The sequence below is a fragment of the Galeopterus variegatus genome, unplaced genomic scaffold (genome assembly GCF_000696425.1).
Source record: "Galeopterus variegatus unplaced genomic scaffold, G_variegatus-3.0.2 Scaffold4511, whole genome shotgun sequence".
In the NCBI taxonomy this organism is placed as follows: domain Eukaryota; kingdom Metazoa; phylum Chordata; class Mammalia; order Dermoptera; family Cynocephalidae; genus Galeopterus; species Galeopterus variegatus.
In genome coordinates, this window is record NW_007730622.1 from 56,684 (window position 1) to 84,080 (window position 27,397).

The window sequence follows — 27,397 nt, forward strand, 5'->3', positions numbered from 1 at the left end:
GAACCCACGGGCGGGAGCGCCGCCGCGCTTCCCAAGCAGCGCACTTATCCAGTGCGCCACCGGGCCGGCCCATAGCCAAAGAAATTCTGAGCAAAAAAATAAATAAATAAAGCTGGAGGCATAACACTACCTGACTTTAAACTATGCTACAAAGCTATAATAACCAAAACAGCATGGTACTGGCATAAAAACAGACACACTGAGCAATGGAATAGAATAAAGCATCCAGAAATCAACCCACACACCTATAGCCATCTGATCTTTGACAAAGGCACCAAGCCTATACACTGAGGAAGAGATTGCCTCTTCAGCAAATGGTGCTGGGATAACTGGATATCCATATGCAGGAGAATGAAACTAGACTCATACCTCTCACCATATAGTAAAATCAACTCAAAATGGATTAAAGAATTAAATATACACCCTGAAACAATAAAACTTCCTAAAGAAAACAAAGGAGAAACACTTCAGGATGTAGGACTAGGAACAAACTTCATGAATCCGACCCCAAAAGCATGGGCAACCAAACGAAAAATAAATAAATGGGATTATATCAAACTAAAAAGGTTCTACACAGCAAAGGCAACAATTAACAGAGTTAAAAGGCAACCAATGGAGTGGGAGAAAATATTTGCAAAATATACATCTGACAAAGGATTAATATCCAGACTATACAAGGAACTGAAACAACCTTACAACAAAAAAACAAGTAACACAATTAAAAAATGGGTAAAAGAGCTAAATAGGCATTTCTCAAAGGAAGATAAATGAATGGTCAACAGACAGATGAAAAAATGCTCAACATCACTCAGCATCCAGGAAATGCAAATCAAAACCACACTGAGATACCATCTCACCCCAGTTAGGATGGCTAATATCCAAAAGACTGTGAACGATAAATGCTGGTGAGGTTGTGGAGAAAAAGGAACTCTCATACATTTTTGGTGGGACTGCAAAATGGTGTAGCCTCTATGAAAACTGGTATGGAGGTTCCTTAAACAATTGCAGATAGATCTACCATATGACCCAGATATCCCACTGCTGGGAATATACCCAGAGGATGGAAATCATCAAGTTGAAGGTATACCTGTTCCCCAATGTTCATTTCAGCACCCTTTACAATAGCTAAGAGTTGGAACCAGCCCAAATGCCCATCATCAGATGAGTGGATACGGAAGATGTGGTATATCTACACCATGGAATACTACTCTGCTGTAAAAAAAAATGAAATACTGCCATTTGCAACAACGTGGATGGACCTAGAGAGAATTATAGTAAGTGAAAGAAGCCAGGCACAGAAAGAGAAATCCTACATGTTCTCACTTATTTGTGTGAGCTAAAAATAAATAAATAAATACACAAATAAACTGGTGGGGGGAGGGAAGAAGACACAACAATTACAATTCCTTGAAGTTGATACAACAAGCGAACAGAAAGGACATTGTTGGGAAGGAGGGGGGAGAGGGAGGAGGGAGGGAGGTTTTGGTAATGGGCAACAATAATCAACCACATTGTATATTGACAAAATAAAATAAAAATTAAAAAAAAACACTATATATTTTCATAGCACATCTATGTATGAAAAATCATAGAACAAGCTTTAAAACAATACTTACCAGATTATTAATTGTGGTGACTTCTAAGGAGGTGGCTAAATTGTGCAAGATCTTTCTAAAGATAGGAAATTTGATTTATCTGTATTTAAAATTTTTTTGCAACAAGAATATAGGCACTATTACATTTGCAATTAAAATATCTAAATAAGCTTAACAACAACAACAAACCATTTTTAAAAAATGAAAAGTGAAAAATAATAATACAACAATAAAGTAATGCAAATAAAGAACAACACAGTTTAAGAACTATTTACAGGGCCGGCCTGGTGGCGCACTGGAGAGTGCACTGCTTGGGAGCATGGCGGCGCTCCCGCTGAGGGTTCGGATCCCAAGTGGAGACCGGTTCCTGCTCACTGGCTGAGCGCGGTGCAGGCGCAACACCGAGGGTTGCAATCCCATTGCCGGTCCCTGGTATGGGCGCGACACCGAGGGTTGCGATCCCGTTACTGGTCAGTAAAAAAGACAAAAAGGAAAAAAAAAAGAACTATTTACATACTATTTAAGTTGTATTCAGTATTATAAGCAATTTACACAAAATGCAAATTATGAAGCAGGAAGTGCGTAAGTTATGCACAAATACTACACCGTTTTATATTACTGGCTTGAGAATTCACAAATTTTGGTATCTTCAAGGGTTCTTGAAACATACACCCTGTGGTTAACGAAGGATAGCTGTACATTCTTAAGATTTTGCTTTTAGGAGACTTCTCTAATTCATCCTGAGGTGCAACGTCTAATGAGAGGTTTTTCCACATTTATTACATTTATGGGGCTTTCCTCCTGTGTGAATTCTCTGATGTATAGCAAGCTCCCACTTCTCAAAAAAAATTCATGTTCATTACACACATAGGGCTTCTCCCTTGTATGTGTTTTCTGATGTGTTGTAAGAGATACTTTTGGGGGGAGAATTTCTAACATTCACCCCATTTCTAGGGTTTCTGTCTTGTGTGTATTTTCTAGTGTTTAGTGAGTTTAGATTATTTATAGAATGTTTTCCCACATATTTTACATTGAAAATTTTCTCCTTGAAAACTTCTAACCTGCGCAATCTGCTTCTGTAAACGGGCTTGCTCTAATTTAGCAACAGTGAAGCCACCTTAGAAGCTGTTACAACAAGATACACCTTGTCCCCCCTCCCCTGGGCCAGCTAGACACACAGGATGTTCTGCAGCTGTGAGCACAGCTAGCTTGCAAAGAGCTGAGACAGTAGAGCATAAAACTTTCCACATAAACATGTTTTCAAAGGGACCTCTGAGTAGGGGTCTTATCACACCTGGGTAAGTGGGGCAAGAAGTGTGGTTGCCTGAGGAGGGGTCTCTGAGAGCTGGCCTACTTCTCCTCTACACAGGAAAGCTCAGAGCTGACAGTCTGTGGTTTTCTTGCTAACACAGGTGCAGGCTTGTAACCACAGAGCTATGAGGTGTAGAAGTATTCAGCTGATTTTATGTCTCCTAATAGCTAAGCCAAACCAGAAGATGGTGAGATGTTTGCAAGTAAAGAAGTCAGAGGGGAAATCACCTAGAACCAGATGGGTGCCAACCAATAAGTTTTAAGGTCACTTAAGTTAGCCAATAAGCACTGTTTACTGCTTTGTCTCCTGGCTGCCAGAAAAGTTGCCCCAGAAAACTGTATAAAAAGACAGCTAAAGAGCCTAACGGGGTCTCACCCCAGCTTGGCGGTGAGATCCCAACGCGTTGGAAATAATAAACCTCTTGCTGATTGCATTGCTCCTGGTCTTTTGGTCTCTTCGAGGCGAGTCTTCCCGTTCTATGTAAGTTGGGATTTTATCCCAAATCTTACATCCTAATACCTGAGTTATCTCTTGGGCAATGAAATTTGACTTATCAAAATATTTCCTGTATTTCCTATATTGATTATATTTACAGGAGTTCTCCAATATGAACCTTCTTATGTGTAAATAATACTGGCTTATGTGTAAATAATATGTTGAAGGCGTTCCCTCACCCACGGGGTTCAAAAGGCTCTTGCACAGTTTAAATCTTGTTATGCTGACTGCGATGCTCACGATGTCTGTGCAATTTCCCAGGTACATTATGATCCTCAGATTTCTCTGTGGGGTGTGTCTCATCAGGCTCTCTAGGAGGAAATGCATTCTGACTTGTGTTAAACTCCTCAGGCCTCATTCCTAAATAGATTCCATTATTTATGATTAGATATGAAATACGGCTTCAGCTGAAATTAAACTGTTTTTTTTTAACTCAACTGTCTTTTCAGTTGATGTTTTCCTGTTGGGGAAAACAACATGCCACAAAATCTATCATGATTTTCTTGACTCTGCTCAATTACATTATCAACTATCTGGACATCTGAAATGAAAAAATAAATAACTATATCCATGACCCACACATAAGTGTACCTTATTGAATGCTCATTTAAAGGTAAAGAAGTTTCTTTCTATCCTAGTGGTATGAGATTTGGGAAAAATCAATAATGGGGATTGATTTATGAATATATAGGTTTTCTTCCAATTAATAATGTAATAAATTACGTTAATAGATAGTTTAAATCTAAATTATGTTTTCCTTTGTTTTTTATTTACTTTCTTTTTTAATTCATGAAGAAATATGTATTTATTTATTTACTTACTTATTTTTTGGCCGCTGGCCACTATGGGGATCCAAACCCTTGACCTTGATGTTATAACACTGAGCTCTGATCAACTGAGTTAACTGGCCACCCTCAAGAAGATATATTTAATAAAAATATTTACCCAGAGCCTATTCATAGTTTTCAACTAAGTGTTCATCACCCGGCATTTGTTTATCTTGTTCTTTTTCTATATTTTATTTTTATAACAACAATGGGTGTCTCCTGCTATTTTTCACATTATTTTGCTTTGTAGATGGTGAAGATTATTTGGATCATCTATTTTTATGTGCAGGAGATATTCCTGTCATATAAGCAGGAATGTCACTTAGGTTTGCGATTTTCACCCATGTTTCATTAGTTTCACTCTTCCCTGCAGAATGTCTATAGGCATCTGGGAGGATTTAGAATATAAATCTGCTCTTCCTTACAGTATAGGAAGACAGTTTCCTTCACAGTCCTCATTTAACATTATTTCCTCTGCTTCTTACAACCGTGACAGGTACAGGAAGCTCCAGCCCACCACCCTGGGACGCTCCTCCCTGGTGGGTCTAATACTTGGTTCTGCAACTCAGGCTGTGCCCACCACCTTTGAAAAATGTTTTTCTGGCTTCTTCTGAGATCGGCTGCCACTCTCCCCACATTTCATGGTACTCACACCCCTGGCTTGATGAGTCACTGTTTCCGAAGGCTTTTATTTTGTGCAATAGAGTTTCAGATGTCTTCTAGTTCCAAAGAAAATGGAGTCTCCTGAACATTACTCATTCTCTTTGTTGTTTTAGAATAATTTCCACAAAGAGAAAGGGGAAATGCTAAATTTAAAGTTTATTACTGCTATAGATTGATTGAATTTTTTCCTCCAAAGTTCATATTTTAGAAGCTTAATTTCCATTGTAATGGTTGAGGGTGGGAAGTTCTATTACAGTAATTGAAAGGTGGGCCTTAAAGGTGGTTGAGGGTGGGAAGTTCTATTATTGAGGGTGGGAAGTTCTATTATGGTAATTGAAAGGTGGGGCCTTAAAGGTGTGATTGGACTGTAGGGCTATGCCAGAGTGAACGGATTAATAATGGTGTTCAGGGGCATGGTTCTGAGGGCTTTAAAGGAAGGGCACATGAGAATCTGTCTCTGTCTCTGCTCTAACATTCTCTGCCACGTGAGACCCCTGCACTGCTGTAAAGCCATCACCAAAGAAAACCCTCACCAGATGTGTTCCTTGGACTTTGGACTTCCCAGTCTCTGAAACTGTAAGCAATAAAATTTCATTTTCTTACAAATCACCCAGTTCCAGGTATTTTGTTATAAGGAACAGAAACAAAGTAACAAAAACAAAAATTCTTACCAGAGAGGTGGGGTGTTTCTTACAATAAATACTCAAAATTGTGGAAGTGGCTTTGGAACTGGGTGTTGGGTAAAGGCTGAAAGAATTTGAAGGAATGGGCTATAAGGAGCCTCAGTTCAGGTGGGAGTTTAGAAGACAAGAAAACCAGGGAAAGTTTGAAACTTATTAAGGACAGGTTAAATGATGGTCAGCAGAATGCTGATAGAAATGTGGACAGTAAAGGTCATTCTGAGAAGATTCAGATGTAAATGAGAAGGGACTTCCTGGAAACTGGAGCAAAGATCACCCTTGCTATGAACTGGCAAAGAACTTGGCTGCATTCTGTACATACCCAAAAGTTTTATGGAATGTGGAACTTAAAGGTGCTGACCAAGAGTATTTAGCAGAAGAAATTTCAAAGCAGCAAAATCTTCAGGAAGCTCCATGGCTACTTGCAACAGCCTATGCTGAGTTATGGCAGAAAAGTTATGACATGAAGCCAGGAGGGAGGCTGAGCAGAAAGATTTGAAAATTTGCAGCCTGGCCATGTGGTAGAGAAGTAGAGAGCATTTTCAGGAGAAAAATGCAATGGTCCTATTAAGATTAGTAGAAAAGAGAGGTATTATCAAGAGAAGGTGGTAAAAAAATCCCTGAAGGCATTTCAGAAGCCTCTGGGGCTAACCCTTCCATTATGGGCCCAGAGGTCTAGGAGAAAAAATGCTCTTGGGGAACAGGCCTGAGTCACCTTCCATGGACTCATTTCTCAGGGCCACCTCAGGAAGCTGCTTCCAGCACCAGCACCCCAACTGAGTTGGCTGTTCAAGCTATGGCTACATTGGAGCCAGGTGTGGCTGGACCCAAAGCTTTGGAAAATACAAGCCAGAAGACTTGGTGGCAGCACATGGTGTTACATTTGCAGGCTCACAGAACGCCAGAGTTATGGATGCTTGGGAGCCTCTACCCCAATTTCCGAGGATGTATGGAAAAGTGTGGAGACCCAGAAAGAGATCTGTCAGAGGGGCAGGGTCACCACATAAGGTTTTCGGTAGATGATGCAGAGAGGAAATGTGGGGTCAGAGTTGCAGCAGAAAAACCCCATCAAGGCCATGCCTAGTGTAGTCACATGAGCAGGACTGCCATAGAGACCCCAGAATTGTGGAGTTACCAGAGTGAAAGGCCATGCTGGGAGAGATGAAGCATGGCCTCAGGCCAGGAAATCCATAGAAGTGGAGTTTCCTGAGTACTTACGAAACTAACCCCCACACCAGCATGAATAGGACACTGAACATGAGTCAAGGATCATGATTTCCCAGCTTTGAGATTTGATTCTAGTCCTGCTGGGTTTCAGACTTATTGGGGGCTTGTTACCCTTTTCTTATGGCCTATTTCTCTCTCTTGAGTGGAAATATGTAACCTATGAATGTCCCATCATTGTATCTTGGAAGTAGATAACTTGTTTTGACTTCACAGATGAGACTTTGACCATTGAACTTTTGAGTTGAAACAAATTAAGACTTTGGGGATGGAATGAATGTATTTACCTGTGAGAAAGACATAAACATTGGGGGTCAGGAGAGGAATGCTGTGGATAGATTGAATTGTGTCCCACAGAGTTCATATATTAGAATCTTAATTCCCACTGTAACTCTTCAAGGTGGGAAATCCTATTATGATAGTTGAAAGGTGATTAGATTGTAGGACCATGCCAGACTGAATGGATTAATAATGGTGTTCAGGGGCACGGTTCTGACGGCTTTAGAAGAAGGGAACATGAGAGTCTATATCTCTCTCTGCTCCAACATTCTCTGGCACATGAGACCCTGCATTGCGGTAAAGCCATCACCAAAGAAGACCCTCACCAGGCGTGTTCCTTGGACTTTGGACTTCCCAGCTTCTGAAACTGTCAGCAATAAAATTTCATTTTCTTATAAATCACCCAGTTCCAAGTCTTTTTTGTTATAAGCAACAGAAATGCACTAACACAACTCTCAAACAGAAATCTGAGCATTTCAACATGAAAACCTTGGTTCACTTGGTCTCAGGACCCTGAATCACATCTCTCCTGCCAAGTCCAGGACCATCCCTTTCTGACTCCTGTGCTGGGACTTCCTCGGCTTCATGATTTCTGATGTGGTGGTACACAAGACTCACTCCTGGGCCTCTTATTACACTGTTTGGTCAATGCCCTAGCAGACCACCTCTGTAAGTATGACATTAAATACCAGCTTTAGGCCTCTGATTTCCAAATTTGTATCTGCAACTGTGCTGTTCACTCTCAAATCTGTATTTTATATTCATATATATATTATATGTCAGAATTGAAAAATAGTTCATTCAAACTGCAGCTACATCAAAGTAAACGCTTAATTATTTTTCTAAAGCTGCCTTCTCTAAAAATTCTTCCTAAATTCTTATTCCCATTTCTCTCTCTTTCTCACTTTGGTTAAATATTCCATATGAATTCAACACAAGTTAACATGATTTCTTGTTTTTCTGGTCAGAATGTAAAGTCTATTAAAAATGGACATTATTTAGATCATTTCTGTTATAGGAACAAGTAAAAAATCACAGGTGCTTATAACCTGCATGATAAAGAAATGTTAAAAGAATAAATACATGAATAAACATCTGTGGTATAGTTTGAATGTCCCTCCAAAACTCATATTGAATATTGATCCGCACTATAACTGTTAAGTGGGTGGGATATCCAGCTATGGTATTTGAAAAGTAGGGCTTTGGGGAGGTGATGGATAGGGAGGGCTGAGCCCTCGTGATGCATTGATCCATTCATAGAGTAATAGCCTAATGATTTAATGGGCTGTAAGTAAGTAGACTGGGGGCTTTATACAGAGAGGAAGAAACCATGTGGACATGCTACTCTCCCTGTGGTACCCTGTACCAGCTCCGGATTCTGCTAAGAATTCCCACCATTTAGAAGGCCCTCACCAGATGCATCTCTTTGACCGTGGTCTTCTCTGTCTCTGAACTGTAAGAAACACATTTTGGTTCCTTATAAATTACCAAGCATCAGCATCAGGTGTTCTGTTTTAAGCAATTGAAAACAAATGGATAGTTTGAGAAACTATGTCCATGAGAATGGAGGACACAGGGCAAGTGAGAATATTGAAAAGTTAATAGCAAAATTAAATGTCAAAGTAGAAATGTAGGGATTTGGTTTTAAGCATATATAAAAATGTATTCAGCAAAATAAGAGGTGAAGGTATACATGTGAGAGCCCTCCTTGGAGATTATACAACGTATGTGTTTGACTCATGCAAACAAGCTGTTCTCAGGCCTGGGAGCTGGGGGATAATGGTGTAAACAGCTGAATGTGGCAAACATCCACTGGGATTTATACTTTCCAGCCTCCCTGCCATGTGTGCACTGACTGACCTGGAAGGCTCTGGTTTGGGGGTTCTTCTACCCTCTGTGACACCCACATTCTCCATGAAATGGAATCATAATTAAATAGCATTAATTATAAATTAAAATGGCTTATTTGTTTACTAACACAGAAAGTGTTGCTCCTGGGAGTTACTGGAAAGTAACTCACCCAACTACGCACCCAGTGACACCAGGCTACTGGAGGCCTCCAGCACTATGTCCCTGTATAGGGTCCTCTAAGCAGTGTACAGGTCCTGTTACTCATCCCAGAGAAATTCCACAGCCATGTTTTCAAATGACACCAGTCCCTGTAATTCCACACTTCTTCTCAAATTTAGTCACCAGCCCTGGGTCACAAGTCAGAAACCTGAATGTTGGCCCTTCCCTGTGTGCATGTATCTTACATTTATCTTACCTAAGATGCTGCTTCCTTGTAGCCCATGTGAGTGGAAGAAAAAAAATCACAGTAGAAGACTCCTGGGACTGGAATAACTTACTAGTTACTAAAATTTCTGTTACAAGGCTTACATTATAGATCTAGAATCATTCTTCTTGCTAGGGATAAGAGTATGAATAAAATTTTGTTCTTCCAAGAAGCTTATAATTTGGCAAGAAGACACAAGTATGAATACATAGGAGAAATAATGTGTTAGATGAACTAATTTAGATGCATGTTCAATGTGCATTGGAATAAAAAAGATATAGAAAATATAGTTTTACTTTGTCTCCAGTTTTCAATTTGCTGAAATGCCAAAGATGTTTAGCTCTTCCACGGGAACACATTTTCTCATGAAAATGAGGCAACAGCAAAAGTGCAGTCACAAGAGCAAAAAGAACACACACACACACACACCCACAATAATGGAACAACACACAGCACCATGTCTAGGTAAGTGATTTGGGATGGTGATGAGATATAAATGCAATATCGAAGCAACTGATTACAAAGTAATTATGTATTTAAATATTTTACCTAATCCAAACAACAAAATATTTAATGCACTTATTGTCGATTTTTAATTATGTATAAATTGAAAGCACTTATATGGGCATCCCCAAATTCCCTTCCAACACAAAAAAATGTTCCTTGTGCTCACCCCAGGGTGAACACTGCCACTTCCAAATCCACAAAATCTAAATAATTAGGTCCTATAAAAACAGGTAAGTTATGTGACCAGATTTGCATTTTGTCATTCACTAGGAGAATGCAGAAGGGCTGAACGTAGAGTCAGAGAGGAAGAAAGCAAAGTGACGAATGACCACCTATATAAAAACACAGAGCAGTAAGCATACAGAAGAGGGAAGTCATACTATAAAAGGCAAAAGAAGAAGCAAGAAAAAATGTGGTTGTGCCAATTTTGCACATCAAAACAAATTTGTTGTGCAGAGAGTAAAAATGGAATTTTACCTACAGGCTGTTTACCTGAATGCAGCTAGTTAGGTACTGGTGCAGTAAAGAAAAATTGAAAAAAAATGAAAGAAGAATATAATGGGCAGAATTAATACAGACTTGACACGTGGACACATCATATTTGAAACATCTGTGGGAATGTCCACATGTTGAATAGATTATGATGCCAGAGTTCAAGAGAGAGCTGAAAGCTGAAGATATAAATTTGAAAAGTATCAGAATTTCAAAAGTACCTGAAGCCATAAGAGTAAATGAACTTAAAATATTTCAGGGGGAAAAACACAAAAGAAGACAAGTACATAATTTGCAGGAACACTAATGTTTAAAGATAGAGGGAAATAAGCAAAGCACAGAGGGATAAATACCTCGTGCTCACTCATATGTGGGAGCTAAAAGATAAAGGAAGGAAAGACCACAGTAGTGCCGTGGACTTACAGAGGGAGGGAACATTCCTGGGGCTACAAAGAGGACTGAGGGAGAAAGGGGTAGCAGGAAGGAGATTGGGGGATAATTAGGGGGGACAAGGGGTACAAAAGTAATTTCTGGTAATGGGGATGCCCCCAGTATGAATCTGGCCCTCACATCATAGGTGGTGGTGGGGGGGGTGACAATTAGCTTTGTATCTCATGAATATTCTCAGTTAAAAAAATAATAAAAAATAAAGATAGATGAAGATAAATGACTGTAAAGACTCAAGAAATTTTTTGAGTTTACTTCATGAATAAAGAAAGCTCAATTTTAAGAAGTCTACCAATGTAATTTATCATGTCCATAGAGTTATAGAGAAAAAGCCTTTGATAATCAATACGGACATCTATTTTTTTTTTTTTTTGTCTTTTGTCTTTTTTCCGTGTCCGGCAACGGATCGCAACCCTCAGCGCCGCCCCCGTGCCTCACTCAGCCAGTGAGCGGGAACCGGTCTGTATATGGGATCCGAACCCTCGGACGGGAGCGCCGCTGCGCTTCCCAAGCGGCGCACTATCCAGTGCGCCACCGGGCCGGCCCAATACGGACATCTAGATGGCACTTTTAGAAATACACTACAGATTTTTATTGTGTCACAAAAGAAACGCTAGGAAGTCATCACCTCATCCTAACAACAATTTAAAAGGTAAAAAGGCTGAAAAGTCAAGAACTCTTCTGGGATCACTGAGAGAGAAGAGGTCACAAGGTAAGCTGCAGCCCCCAAGATTAGAGAGGCAGACAGGCAAGTACAGAGTCGTGGCTTATAGGAGCAGAGACCTACTAGCAGAAACTGCCTTGGGAACCTGTGCCTGAGCAGGAAAACCTAAAGTGTGACTGATAAGTTGCCAGAGGCTCAGTGGGGACAACACTGAGGGTTAAAATCTCTAAGGGAACCCAGTTATAGGTGGACACCACAATGTTGTGAAATTTACCTCCAAGAGCTGGACCAGGTTCCTACAGAAAAGTGTCAAGAAAAATCCCTCTTGTTTCCACCTGAAACATGCCAGAGCACTTAGTTCTTCTTAACAAGACATACCCTCATGAGAAACTACTTAACCAGAGCCTAACCTGCTGTACCATTATCAGAGCCTAACTGACCCGGGTGAAGGAAACTACCCAACTCAAACCCATTCTAGGATTCCACATGGAAGAAGAGAATTATCCAATTTCAGCTTACTCCAGCCACCCTGTCTCATCCAAGGGAAAATGAATAAATAATAAGTTGAGAAACAGTTATGAATTTCACAGTCAAAAGAGAGAAGCTTGTTAAGACATGGAGACTGTATTAGTCCATTTTTCTTGTTTATAACAAAGTATTTGGAACTGGGTAATATATAAAAAACAAATTTATTGCTTACAGTTTCTGAGGCTGGGAAGTCCAAAGTCCATCTGGTGGTGGCAACGGTGACCCAGGGGTCTCACATTGCAAGATGGTGGAAGCAGAGAGAGAACAGAGAGAGAGAGACCCTCCTCTTCTTTTAAAGCCCTCAGAACCACACCCCTGACTACCATTTTTAATCCATTCACTACTGCATGGTCCTACAATCTAATCACCTTTCAAGACTCCACCTTTCAATCACCATAATAGGATTTCCCACCATCACAGTGAGGGCTAAGTTTCTAGTACATAAAACTTGAGGGACACAATTCAAGCTTCAGGGAGTTTTGTGGGGACATAATTCAATCCACTGCAAAGACTTAATCATGGAACTAAACATTTCCACTATGGTCAGAATGTTTGTGTCTCCTCATGATTTATATGTTGATACCTAATCCCCAATGCACTAGAAGAAAGAAGTGATGCCTTTGAAAGGTGATTAAGTCATTAGAGAGATTAGTGCCCTACGAAGGCCAAGAAAAGCTTCATTGTTCCTCTCACCATATGAGGACACATGGCAGATGCAATCTATAAGAAATAAGTCATCACCAGACACTAACTCTCTTGGAGCATTGATCTTAGACTTTCCAGCCTCTAGAACTGGGAGAAGTCTATATCTGTTGCTTATTTACTACCCACTTTAAGGTATTTTGTTAAGCAGCTTAAGCAGAGTAAGATAACTTCTCATTCTATACATCTTATGAACACATTACTGAATTCATATTTGCAGCACTTCCTTTTACCTACTCCATCACATCTGGTTATAAGGGAAAAGATTACTGGATATTCTGAAAGACAAAAAAAAATTTTTTTTAATAAACAATTTGAGTGACTGAGCAAGAATAAAAACCAGACATGGCTATGATTTTGGAATTATCAGACCAAAAATTTTCAGAAACCCTGATTAATATGCTAAGAACTCAAGTGATTAAAGTAGAAAACATTCAACAACAGATGGGCAATGTAAGGAGATAGTTTTTCAAAAGAACTAAAAGGAAATGCACAAAAAATTACTGTAACAGGGTTCTAACTTGTTGACTAGGGGCATGAAGCTCTCACCTCTGATACAAACAGAGTTGAAAAGAACAAATAGATAATCACATGTTGAATAGAGTGTCTAGGAGAAAACATCAAAATTAAGGAAAATAGTAAAAAAGACCCTCTGAGGTTCAAACCTTGAGATGTCAGTACAGAAGGAAAAGTGTCCAACCCCAGCAATCTTGCTGAGAGTGGGTCACTCCATCTTAGAAGCTGCAAGGTCTCTCTCTGGAGTCTGAATGTGCAGCTGTGGCACCAGAGACCCTCCTCAGGATCACTGACACTGTCTGTAAAACTGCAAAACACTGCAGATCCTCTCCTGAAGGTGCAGGGTCCCACCTGAATTCCTTGTGACCCTACCCAGTGTGCCCACTTCTGCTGAGGGGCTGCTGAGCACCTGATTGTCTCAAAATCCAAAGTCCTGGTCAAGACCCTAATTCCTCTAGTGTTGCACATTTAAACTGAGGAACTTCAAAAATACCCAGCACGTCTCTCAGGGGCACAGATCCTAGATGCAGCACCAGCAAGCCCACCTAGGGTCACTCACTCCAACTGAGGAGCTTCAGAACACCCCAATGCCTCTGCAGAGAGTCTGAGGTCCCAGCTGCAGCCTTAGCAACCTTCCCTAAGATTGGTCACTCCAGATAAAGAGCTGAAGACTGCTCCCGTGCTTTTCCCAGAGGTCTGCAGTCTCACCCAATTACCCTGTAGATCCCACCCACTTTAGCTGATGAACAGCCAATTGCCACATCACCTCTTCTGGAACACAAAGTTTAAAGGCAACCCCAGCCACCTTGTCCAGTATCACACACTTCCTCTGAGGAAGCACTGAGCACACTAGCACATCTCCCAGGAGTTCAAGTTTCCACCTGCAGCCTCAGGACCCCCACCCTGTGTCACCTGCCCCAGCAATAAGCTGGCAAGCATCCTGAAAGAATGTGAGCTGAGATGCCAGGCACCATTCAAGCTTTATTAAAGGAAAAGAATCTGCCAGGCCGTGCCCAAAGTGCAGGGCAGCCTGTGGCTGCCCTCAAAATGGAGGCAGCACCAGGTGTGGGGTGGTAGAGCTTATATAGTGCCCCAAGGGCTGGCTGATACCATCAAGGAGGGGCATTATGCTAATGTGGAAACTCTGCAACCAGGGTGGAGAACTGCACTCTTGTAGAAGCAAAAGTGTTTCTGTTTAAGTCATGAGGCTTCTCATAAAGGGAATGTGGGAAGGGTTTGGTGCTGGAGTGGAAGACAAGGCCAGTCGCTATTTTGTGCTCATTGTATGTACGATGGCACCGGTCACGTCCAAGATCCCTCATTCCTGCCTCTTAAGTATAGGGAGAAGGGAAAAGAGGTGAAGGTCTCATTCTTCTGAAGCTACTTCCTGCTGGAGATGGGTGAAGATATGGAAAAAATAAAAGATTTATGTTTGCGGGTAAAACAATTAGGTGGCGGGGTACTGGTTTCATGTGGGGAGGCTGTATTCCTCTGGGGAAGGGTCGCTGGTTCTGAGGGGCTGATATCCTCCTTGCAGGGACAATTAAGCGACTTTTTGGTTGGTGAAAGCCTGCATATGTTCCTGCAAGAAATTAGAGAAACACCAAAAGAGACAGGGACCAAAAAGTAGGCTGAGTCCCAGCACAGTTAGGGGTCTGTAGGGGCATAAGCCAGGGTATCCAAGGGTTCAGTGAAATGGTTTAAGTTGTTTTAGATCACCCCAGACTCGTCTATGTAATAACAGCATTCCTCCCCCGGGAAGAGGCAGGGGCCTTCCTTCTCAGCTGTAAGGAAGTCAAGGGCCCTACGGTTCTCTATGGTGACTGTCACTAGTGAGGTGACCTGTCGCTGGAGGGAGGAGGTGATGTCTGTACTTAGTTCTTCTGAGAGTTTTTGATAGAACTGAGAGGCAGTAGCAGGGCCCGCTATGCCAGTCCCAGTTGCAGGAAGGGTCCCTGCCCCAAATAAAAGGTACAATTAGTGCCCTACGGGAGCGGGGGCACTTCCTGACAGGGGCGCTGAAGTTAGTCCCAGTCCTGTCTCCATCTCTCCGTCTCTCTGGAGGGTGATGTCGGGGATGAACCAAAAGAATATGCAAGAAATCACGTTAGGGGGGCAGGAAACAGGATAACTGTAGCTTTACAAAGGAAATACATTCCAGTTTTAGGGCATGGATGAGGAGGGGGTAAGTGAGTGGCAGCATTTGGTGTTAGTGAGGCAGAGTGTGGGCAGGCCCCGCACAACGCTGACAGTCCCCACTGAGGTGACATTAGAGGAAAGTGAAGAGACCTTTGTGGAAACATTGCAGGCTGCATTGATGGGGGGGTGACCACAAAAAGTTTCTCACAAAGTGGGAGACAGATGAGTCACTCGGGGACCAGTCTGATTCACTGAGGACTGCATCATCCCTGCGGATCTTGAACCTCCATGTTCCAGGTAAGGGGGAGCATTGAGATAGGAGGGAAAACACGGGAAGGATGCAAAGGGTTGGGGATCCAAAAGAATTTAAAGGGCACATTGCCACAATGACATTGCTGAGAAGCATTCTACCGATAGGAGATAAAGGGGTGCCAGGAGAAATCTTTCTATAATGTTACACTCCTTTGGGGCAGCTGCTGCCAATCCTGCAGCAAGTAAAGGTTAGGGACATGGTGTGACATATACTTATCATTTCCCACGATGGCAAACCAGCGATAGCAGGTGGGACCAGTCTTGGAGCAGCTCCTGTGTGAAGGACGTGGAGTGGGCCTGCAGGGGTGAGAGGTTAATCGCTGGGGTAAAGATCATCCCTCTCATGGGATTGGGGGAAGAACAGAGGCCCTGGAGATTTTCAGTTTTGGGGGTCCTAAAATGGACAAAGTGTGAGGAGATGTTGGGTTGGGGGTTGAGCAGGAGGACCCCTCTGGTTTGGTGTCAACAGATTCTTTGGGTAAATTCTCAGGTGCTAGTTTTACCAAGGATAAGTGATACCAATTGGCCTTTCTTAGTACTTTACAGCTGTGGGGGTGGCGATTAGTACTGTATAAGGCCCTTCCCAGCATGGTGAGAGGCTTTGGGATTCAGGTCTCAATGTACACTTGCTGTCCCTGGCTCAGTTTAAAGTCTGAAGGGGGTGGTGGGGAAAGGATGAGGTAGTAGAAGGTTGGCCTGTTTCCTAAGAAGATCCCTAATGAGTGAAAGAGCAGGGAGATACTGGCCTAAAGGTGATGAGCTGGAAGGGAGAGGTGTGAGGGTGAAGGGTCTACTGTACATAAGTTTGAGGGGGCTGAGGCCTTTAAGCTTACAGGGGACAGTTCGTAGGTTAGTGGGTAACTGGTGGGGAGGCCAAAACGAGGGATGATTTCTGAGGTGGGAGCATGCGTTACTGCCGTGGCATCCTCTGAAATGCAGAGAAAAGCCTTAACCCAAACTGAAAAGGTATCTACTAAGGTTAGAAGATAGCGTGTCCTTTTGTGGGGAGGCATGTGAGTAAAGTCAATTTGCCAATACTGGTCAGGAGTGTATCCTCTGGCCTGGTGGGTAAGAAAGCACTGAATTTGGAGGCCACCATGATTGGAGCAACAAGTACACAAAGGACAGTTTTGAGTGATTTGTTTTAGTAACTTGGCCATGTGGGAAGAGTAATATAAGGGCTGAAGAAGACGTAATAGGGGTTAATTTTGAAAATCTAAAAGGATTTGCTCAGCTTGTGTGGTAAGGAGAACATAGTGACTGGAGAGAGTATACCAGTTGTCCTTCCTTTGTGCTCCTCAAATGTTGGAGGTGTAGGGCCGGCCTGGTGGCGCACTGCTACAGTGCTCCACTTGGGAGCGCGGCAGTGCTCCCGCCGAGGTTTCGGATCCCACGTACAGACCGGCCGCTCACTGGCTGAGCGAGGTGCGGGCACAACACTGAGGGTTGTGATGCCATTGCCGGTCCCGGTCCGGTATGGGTGTGACGCTGAGGGTTGCGATCCATTGCTGGTCACGAAAAAAGACAAAAAGGAAAAAAAAATGTTGGAGGTGTTGTATTTCTTAAAGTGTGTATTGGGATAAGGGCGTGGGGACCATGAGAAGGACCTGAGCAGGAGAGGAAGGGTGGGGGCCTGGTGATTGAGCAGCCTGTTTTGCAGTTAGATCCACCACTTTGTTTCCCTGGGCTATGGGGTCATTGGAGGTTTGTTGTCCTCTGCAGTGTATAACTCCAACCTCCTTTGGGAGTTGTGCAGCTTCAGTAGCTTGTGTTAGATTTACTATGGCATAACTCACCCAGGTGGCAGACATGGAGGTGGTGCTCCCATCTATGAACTGCATAATGGGATGTGGGGGGATGTGTGGAAAGGGATTGAGAAAGAGGCCTAAAGCCTCCCTGCAATTATGTTCTAAGGGTTTTAAGTATTTGGGGAGGAGAGTGGCTGGATTTAGGGGAGGGCAAAGTTTGAAGGAAAATTGGGAATTCTCAATGAAAGTAAGGTGTGGCAGGAAGGGGAGAGAATTGACTTGGCCTTATGGCTGAGAAGGTCTTGACTGTTGTCCAAAAGTTAGTTTAGAGCTTTCTTGTGCTAAAAGTGCAGCTGCTGCCAAGGCATGTAAACAGGGGGCCCATCCTCAAGCTGTGGTGTCTAATTGTTTAGAGAGGTATGTAACCAGGGAGAAAATATCTCCTGCCTCTTGTCCCAAGACCCCAACCACCAATCCTTGGGTTTTGGTGAGGTATAGGATAAAAAGATGAGATAGGTTTGGGAGGGATAGAGCTGGGGCTGCGAGGAGAGCAGCTTTTAATTGCTGGAAGGGAGAATGAATGGGCTTTGTGTGATCCAAGGGAGTGGCAGGATCCCCTTAGGCTGCCACATAAAGTGGTTTTGTAGCACACCAAAGTTGGGAATCTATAGGCAAAGATACCCTGCAAGCCCCAAGAAAGAAAGGATTTCACCCTATGTGATAGGAGTAGGGAGTTCAGAAATTAGACTCTTGAGGGCCGGCCCAGTGGTGCACTGCTACAGTGTGCCGCTTGGGAGTGCGGTGGCGCTCCCGCTGAGGGTTCAGATCCCACATGCAGACCCGCGGCTCACTGGCTGAGCGAGGTGCGGGCGCAACACCGAGGGTTGTGATCCTGTTGTCGGTCCCGGTCCGGTACAGGCGCGACACTGAGGGTTGCGATTCATTTCCGGTCACGAAAAAAGACAAAAAGGAAAAAAAAAAAAAAAGAAATTAGACTCTTGTGATCCACAATTATTTCTCTGCTGTTGAGGGTGAGTGAAGGAGAAGAAATTTGGGACTTGCTGGGGACACTCGATATCCCCTGGAGGCCAGCAGGAAATTAAGAAGTAGGTGGGAAGAGTTAGGGGCTGGGGTGGAAGACAAGGCTGATGGCTATTTCATGCTCATTGTGTACACAATGGCGCTGGTCACGTCCAAGATCCATCATTAACAAGCGTCTGTGCACATATTTGATAACCTGGATGAAATGGACAAATACCTGGAAAGACACAATTTACAAAAATTCATGCCAAAAAATACATACACAATCTAAATAGGCATATGCCTATTAAGGTAATTGAGTAAATAATTAATAAACTTCAAAACAGAGAGCACCCAGCCTAGGTGTGTTCACTGGGGAATTCAATCAAATCTTCTAAAAAAAAATTAAACTAATTTCCTACCACATGGAATACTTCCTAATTCTAATTAATAAGAACAGGATTATCTCCATACCCAAACCAGATGAAGGTATTAGAAGAATAGAAAACTATAGGCCATTATCTATCATGGACATACATGCAGAAATCCTCATCAAAATATTAGAAAACCTTATCTAACAATGTGTAAAAATTATGAAAACTACCAAAGTATGATTTGTCACAAGCATGCAAAACTGGCGTAACATGTGAACATCAATTAATGTAATCCATCACATCAAAAGATTACCAAAAAAAAAAAAAAAAAGCAGATGGTCATATCAGTAGAAGCACAAAAGCATTTGACAAAATAGAGCACCTAACATGATTAAAAACTGTCAGAAAACTAGGTATAGATGGAAAGTTCTTCAACTTGATAATGATTATCTACATCAAACTACAACTTATATCCTTAATGGAGAGAAACTAAAAGTTTTCCCACAAAATCAGTAATAATACAAGAATGTACCTTCTCACCACTCCTTTCAATATCACAATGGAAGTACTGGCTTGTGTAATAACACAATAAAATAAAATAAAATGAATAAAGACTGAGAAGAATTAAATAAAATTGTCATTGTTTCCGAGTGACGTGATAGTCTATGTAGAACAAAAAAGACAAACAAACAAACAAACAAACAAAAAACCACCACCAACAAAATAACCAATTGGGATTAATAACTGATCATAGCAATATTGCAGAAAACATAGTTAAAGGCAGCCACTTTTCTATAAACCAGTGATGAACAAGTTAATTTTGAAAAGAAAAACACAATATTATTTACATTAGCACCCAAAAAGTAAAATTGTAAATCTTTAGAAGTTAACGTTCAGAATACTTAAAGAATTCCTATGACTCAACAACAACAAAAACTACAAAGACAGAAGATAACCTCCTTAAAAACTAGGCAAATGACTTGGATAGACATCATTCCAAAGATGATATTCAAATGGATACCAAATTTATGCAAAGATGCTTAACATCACCAATCATTAGAAAAATGAAAATCAAAACCTCAGTGAGATATCACTTTACACCAAATAGAAGATAACAAGTGTTGGGGCCGGCCCGTGGCTCACTCGGTAGAGTGCGGTGCTGGTAACACCAAGGCCGCGGGTTCGGATCCTATATAGGGATGGCCGGTTTGCTCACTAGCTGAGCGTGGTGCTGACAACACCAAGCCAAGGGTTGAGATCCCCTTACCGGTCATCTTTTTAAAAAAAAAAAAAAAAGAAGAAGATAACAAGTGTTGGTGAAATTAGAACATTTCTGCAGTGTTCAAAGAAATGTAAAATGGTGCAGCCACTATGGAAAATAGTACAATGGCTTCTCAAAAAATTAAAAGTAGAATTAGTATAGTATCTATAAATATAACTTCTATGTGTGAGGGTACTTCAAATCATTCATTAAAAAATAGAAGTAAACTATAATATGAATCTTTTCATGAACTTTTGAAGTGACCTTGTATACATCCAAACTAATTGGTAGCATGATCTCAAAAATATATTTGCACACCCATGTTCATGACATCATTACTCACATAGCCAAGAGAAGAAATCTAAATGTCAATCGATGAAAGAATAGGTGAGCAAAATGTGGTATATACATACACAAGAATATTAGTTAATCTTAAATACAAAGAAAATCCTGACAAATGTGACAACATGAAAATGTGAGGATGTTAAAGTGAGCAAGACTGACGCCATGACGGGATCTAGAAAACTGCTTAGGCTTTAGAAAATTTTTTAAAAGACAGCATTTTTCTATTCTCTTTCCTTCAACTCCCTAACTTTCCTACTTTTCTTGCTAAGCAGGAAAACAAGGCTGATAAAAGCTAATCAGTGCCTTGAAAAACTAACAATGCTTCTTTAAAATTTGCAGAATTCTGAGAAAAAGCTGAGCAGAGGCACCAACAAGGAAACCCACGACCAACTATGAGATAAGAGATCGCTAGACTGTGCAAAAGGGGGGGGGGCTCTCTGCTAAAACTTCCCACCGTTCACTCCCCTCGCCTCCTCCCCAAAACCTCTTTGGTAAATCTGAGCCTTTGAGAAGGGTTAGCCGACCCTCTCCTCAGGTCACTGGTGTTCCTGAATAAAGCTCTCTTTCCTTTTCAACAACATTTGACTTTTAAGTAGGTTGTTTCTGTTTAGTAGAAGGAAGCCAGACTTGGGCTTGGTAACAAGGAAAATGGTCAAACTAAAATAAGTAACTCCCAAAATGACAATATTCTGTAGTCCCACTGATATAAGTCAAATTTTAATAAACAAAAAGTAGAATGGTGGGTGCCAAGTGCTAGGAAAAGGAAAATTTGAAAGTTGTCACTTATACGGTACAAAGTTTTAGTTTAAGACCAAATAGTTAGGAGAGCTGGCCAGTCAGCTCAGCTGGCTAGAGTATGTTGTTATGACACTAAGGCTGAGGGTTCAGATCCCTTTGAAATCCAGCCACCCTCCACCCAAAAAAAGTTCCGAATATCTGCTGCACAAAAGAATGAGTATATGTAACATTACTTAAAGATAAAGAAATGTTTAAGATGGTAAATTTTATCTTATGTGTTTTTTACCAAAATTAAAATCATTTTAATTATTTAAAAAATTATTTATAAAAGCCAATAAGGAATCAAAATGAAATATTAGAAAAATTGATTAACAGAAAATAAGTTAGAAAAGGAACAACAAATAATGAAAAGGATAGTGAGACAAATAGAAAATGGCAAACCAAAATCCAACCCTGTTAATAATCAGTTCAAATAAAATTAAACTGAATATTGTCATACTTGATAGGAAAGTAAGATGGAACAGGATGCTACCGACACAGACATACCTAAAACACAAAGTTCACCACCACACAGCCAGCCCTGCAAGAAATTCTCAAGGGAGTCCTGCATGTGGAATCTGAAAAATGATACTCACTACCATGAATACACAAGAAAGAACAAAACCCACTGGTAGAACAAAAATGCAAACAAGAAAGAGAAAAAAACTAAATCTTGCCAATGCAAAAACAAAACAAAACAAAAAACATAATGACAAGGAAACAAAAGCAAACAAACTCTCAGTCTCTTTGGAAGAGGAAAAGGAGGACACACTGTCACCCATGAAGCTTTCTTGGTTCAAAAGCAGCACCTCAATCTAATCATACGGGAACATCAGGTTAACATAAAATGAAAACAATCTTATGAAAATAGAGGGACTGTGTTCTTTGGACATGTCAGTGTTGTAAGAGACAAAGAAAGATTGTGGAAATGTTTCATGTTAAAAGAAGCAAAAGAGAAATGACAAGTAAACCCAAGACTGGATCCCATACTGGAGGAGAACAATGCTCTGAAGGACACGACTGGGTCAACTGGGAAAACTGAACTGTGGCTGTATAAGAGAATATCCCTATTCTTAGGAAAGTCGCTTTAAGTATTTAGGGGTAGGAGGCCATGATGTATGTAAGTTACACTCACATGGTTCAGAGAAAACATTGCGTGCATGAGAGAAACAGAGCAGGCACAAATGATAAAGCAAATGAGTAAAATATTAATAGTTGCTCAATGTTAACAATCAGGTAAAGGGTACACCAATGTTCTTTGTACTGTTTTTGCAATTTTTTTATAAATTTGAAATAATTTCCAAATAAAAATTTAAAAAACTATGTGTTTGAATAATATTTAATGACACTGGGATATGTTCAATTGTAAATTTTCTAAGAACTCAATTTTGTCTTAAATAAAAATTTTATATGTAATAAAATAAAATAAAGATACACTACACAGACACTAATTACAAAAGTTTAATGGAGAAACAAATACTACCCAAATGAGACTTCAAGACAATACATATTACCAGAAATAGAGAGAAATTTCATAACCACACAAAGATCATATGAGAGGATGATACAGCAACTATCAACATGGCTGTACCTAAACACAGAGCCTCAAAGTGCTGTGATGTGCTGCTTAACGACTGGAATACAATCCGTGAAATGCATCATTAGGCAATTTCTTTGTTGTGTCATCATTGCAAAGTGTACTTACACAAACCTGAATGGTACAGACTACTGCACACCTAAGATATATACTACAGGCTATCGCTCCGACCACTGTCAAATATATGGTCTGTTGCTGACCAAAATGTCATCATGGGGAACATGACTATACCTGAAACAACAGCAACAGCACTAAAAATCAGAACTAAAGCAGGAAATTGGTGAATCCACAAGCAGAGCTGGAGAATTAATACTCCTGTCAGTAACTGATGAAACCATTAGATAAAAAGTCAGAAAAAATCCAGATCTAAATGTCAAAATCTTTACCTACTTGATATTTATAGGGCACAATGCAGAGCCATCACCGAAACAGAGCATAAATTGAGCTATAAAACATGTCTCAAGAATGAAATCTTATAATGTATGTTCGCTGACCATAATGGAATTAGATTAGAAACCAACAACAGGAGAATCCAATCAAGATGGTGGAAGAGACATCTGCAGCGTCACTTTCTCCCACAAATCAACCAATTTACAACTATAAAAATGTAACATCAGCCATGCTGGGGCTGCTTGAGCTCAGGGGAAGAGGAGTAGAGACCTACAGAGTTCATGAAGGCAGGAGAAACCACGATGAGAGAAAGAGTTTCTCTGAGCATTTCAGGCCATGGCTGCTTTAAGGCTCGAGCTGATGAGCAGATGCATCAGGAGCCGGCAGAAGCCACAGCTGTGCCCTTCAGATGGAGTTATTGGAGGCAGCAGGGGAGAAGAGGGCCTTGTCGGCTCCCAGGACAGCAAGACCACTAATAGGGTTCCCATGGACCCACACAGGAGCGAAGAGCCAGAACAGCTGAAAATGGAAGCCATTCAGAGGCTGGTGAGTCATCGCAAGGGACTGGTGCAGGGCCCATCCCATGGGAAGTGTTTGCAGCATGGGTGGTGGGGGAGACGTGTCTACCAGGGGAACACTGGTGCACAGCAAGGACAGCTGATCTGCCCCCAATCAGTGGACCACTCAGAGGAGAATGGTCGGGAATGCAGAATTGCATGGGGTACAGTTTGTTGAAAAAACTCAGGCCCAGATCAGAGATTCTACAGAACACAGATCCACCAGGTCTCTGGAGAGCCGGAAGTACCTATAAGATCAACCATTAAACCCTGAGCTGCACAAAAAGCCTTCCCTAGGCAAACAGCAGCAAAGTAGCGATTTAAACAACCACACAGCTCAAGTACTGGTCCCCACAAGAAGTTCCCTCTGTTAGAAGCAAGCAAAGGACAAAAAATTAGTTCCAGCCCAGGCACACCACCAGCACCTTGGGGACTGCCCAGGAACCTGAGACAAGGAGAAGGGGACCAGACCTCTCTCCCACAACCAGGCACACTGAGCCAGTGGCTTGCGTCTCACCCAGGGATCCAGAGTATGGAGTTGGGGACCAGACCACCCTCCCACAACCAGGCACAACCTGCCAGCACCTCAGAGCCCACCCAGGGACCTGGGGCAAGGAGAAGGGGAATGGTTCTCTCTCCCACAACCAGGCACACTGTGCCAGAACTTCAGGGCCTACTCAGGGCCCTGAGGCATGGAGAAGGGGACTAGACCCCCTTCCCACAACCAGGCATACCACACAAGCACCTTGGGGCCTGCCTGGGGACCCAAGGCAAGGAGAAGGGGACCGGACCTCTCTCCCACAACCAGGCACACTGAGCCAGTGCCTTGGGGCCCACCTAGGGACCCGGGGTATGGAGTCAGGGACTGGACCTCTCTCCCACAACCAAGCACACCATGCCAGCAACTTGGGCCCCGCCCAGGGACCCAGGGCATGGAGAAGGGGACCAGACCACCTTTCCACAACCAGGCACACTGAGCCAGTGCCTCAGGGTCTGCCCAGGGACCTGAGGCATGGATAAGGGGACCGGACCTCTCTCCCACAACCAGGCACACCAAGCCAGCATCTTGGGCCCCACCCATAGACCCAGGGTATGGAGAAGGGGACCGGACCTCTCTCCCACAACCATGCACACCAAGCCACCACCTTGGGTCCCCCCCAGTGACCCAACATATGGAGCCAGGAACCAGACCCTCCTCCTACAACAAGGCACACCATGCCAGTACCTCGGGGCCCACCCAGGGACCCGAGGCAAGGAGAAGGGGACTGGACCCTCCTCCCACAACCAGGCACACTGTGCCAGTACCTCAGGGCCTGCTCAGCAACCCAAGACACGGAGAAGGGGACTGGACCCCTCTCCCACATCTAGGCACAGGAACCAGAGGCATGGAGAAGGGGACCAAACACACCCCACAACCAGGCATACCACCAATGCCAAGGAGCATGCCAAAAAGAGCACCTCCACGTAGGTGGCCCACCACAGCCACCACAAAAACTGTCGCTGCTGCAAAAGTGGTTAGACACCACAACCGCTTTTGCACATCCACATGCAGATGGACCGCCAGCCACTGGAGTGCATTGACACAAGGAGAGTCACCAGCAGAGACAAAGAAAAGAAGAGGATGTCTCTTTCCACAAAACCCATTTCAGAGTGACAGAAGAAACATCTGCTCTATGATAATATTAGGGGACCTGATCACATCTCTCAGCATTGGACAGATAATGTAGGTAACAAGTTAACAGAGTAACCATTATTCTTTCAGAGGGAGAGAAGAAATCTAGGGCAATTAGAGGTGGGAGGAGGAGGCAATGGGAGAAAGGGAGAGATTGGACAAGAGGCATAAAGAATACTTACTATTTGTAACAATATATATGCTAGTAATATTGATTTAATCAACATATCTCAATGTTCAACCCCCAAAATATGTATAATTGATTTTGATTCAATAAATAAAATAAATAAAATAAAAAAATAAAAATAAAAAAAGAAACCAACAGAAAGATATCCAGAAAAGCCTCAAAAATTTAATCATTTAATGACAAACTTCCAAATAAACTGAGTAAAAGAAGTACTCACAAAATAATTGAAGTGTTTTTGTAACAAAACTATCGTAACAATAATATTTCTGACAAATCAACTGTGGCCGCAACTTCTTTCCTACTTTTCACTCTGTGGTAGAAATCAAGTCCCCTTGAAACTTGCCTAGACATGTCGACTTCTTTGGCCAACACAATGTAGCAAAACTGTCATTTTGACTTCACAGGCAAGACTGCAACAGCTCCTGCAGCTTCACTTGTGTCTCTAGGAATGTTAATTTTGGAAATCATCTTGTAAGAAACCCAACCACCCTGGTGGAGAAATACATGGACAGACCATGAGCAACTGTACTCACTGACAGACCCACAAGTCCCCAGCAGCCCCTGCAGCCACCAGTGAGCCTTCATGGACAGCAGCCCAGCTGTGCTTCCACATGATCCACTCCAGTTGCTAGCTCACTGCACCTGTGTGGGAAACAAGCCTGCCAGACAGACTACCTAAGCCAAAGGAGCAGAAATAATAGTAAATTGTTTTAAGCTTTCAAAGTTTGGGCATCAACTTTTAAGCAGAATAAATAACTGAAACAGAATCTGGTGCCTGGGAATTGGGTGCTCTGGTGATAAAAAAGCTGAAATGTGGCATTTTCTGAGACTGAGCAGAAGCTGGGGCTTGAGGAAAATGTGCCAGCTGGTAGGGCACCAAGACTCTTGGTGAAGCCTGAGAAACAGTGAGATAAATTGCATTGGAAAGGAGAAAAAAGCATGTGGGTTAGATACTGGAGGATTGTGAACCTCATTGTTGCTTCCCATAACATGGAAAATTGATGGTGTATCTCACCATCAGGGGGTTGGTGGAGGACACTTCTAGGAAGAATGTGTGGAATTTACTATCTGATCTACCTTTGACTTTAAACTATACTACAAAGCTATAATAACCAAAACAGCATGGTACTGGCATAAAAATAGACACACTGAGCAATGGAATAGAATAGAGAATCCAGAAATCAACCCACACACCTACAGCCATCTGATCTTTGACAAAGGCACCAAGCCTATACACTGGGGAAGAGACTGCCTCCTCAGCAAATGGTTCTGGGATAACTGGATATCCATATGCAGGAGAATGAAACTAGACCCATACCTCTCACCGTATACTAAGGTCAACTCAAAATGACTAAAGAATTAACCATACACCCTGAAACAATAAAATTTCTTAAAGAAAACATAGGAGAAACACTTCAGGAAGTAGTGAAAACTTCTAACCTGAGCTATCTGCTTTTGTAAACGGGCTTGCTCTAACTTAGCAACAGTGAAGCCATCTTAGAAGCTGTTACAGCAAGACACACCTTGCCCCCCTCCCCTGGGCCAGCCAGACACACAGGATGTTCTGCTAGCTTGCAAGAGCTGAGAAATGTAGGTTGCGGTAGAACATAAAACTTTCCACATAAGCAGGTTCTCTAAGGAACCTCTGGGTAGGGGTCTTATCACACCTGGGTAAGTGGGGCAAGAAGTGTGGTTGCTTGAGGAGGGGTCTCTGAGAATTGGCCTACTTCTCCCCTATACAAGAAGAGCTTAGAGCTGACAGCCTGTGGTTTTCTTGCTAACACAGGCACAGGCTTGTAACCACAGAGCTAT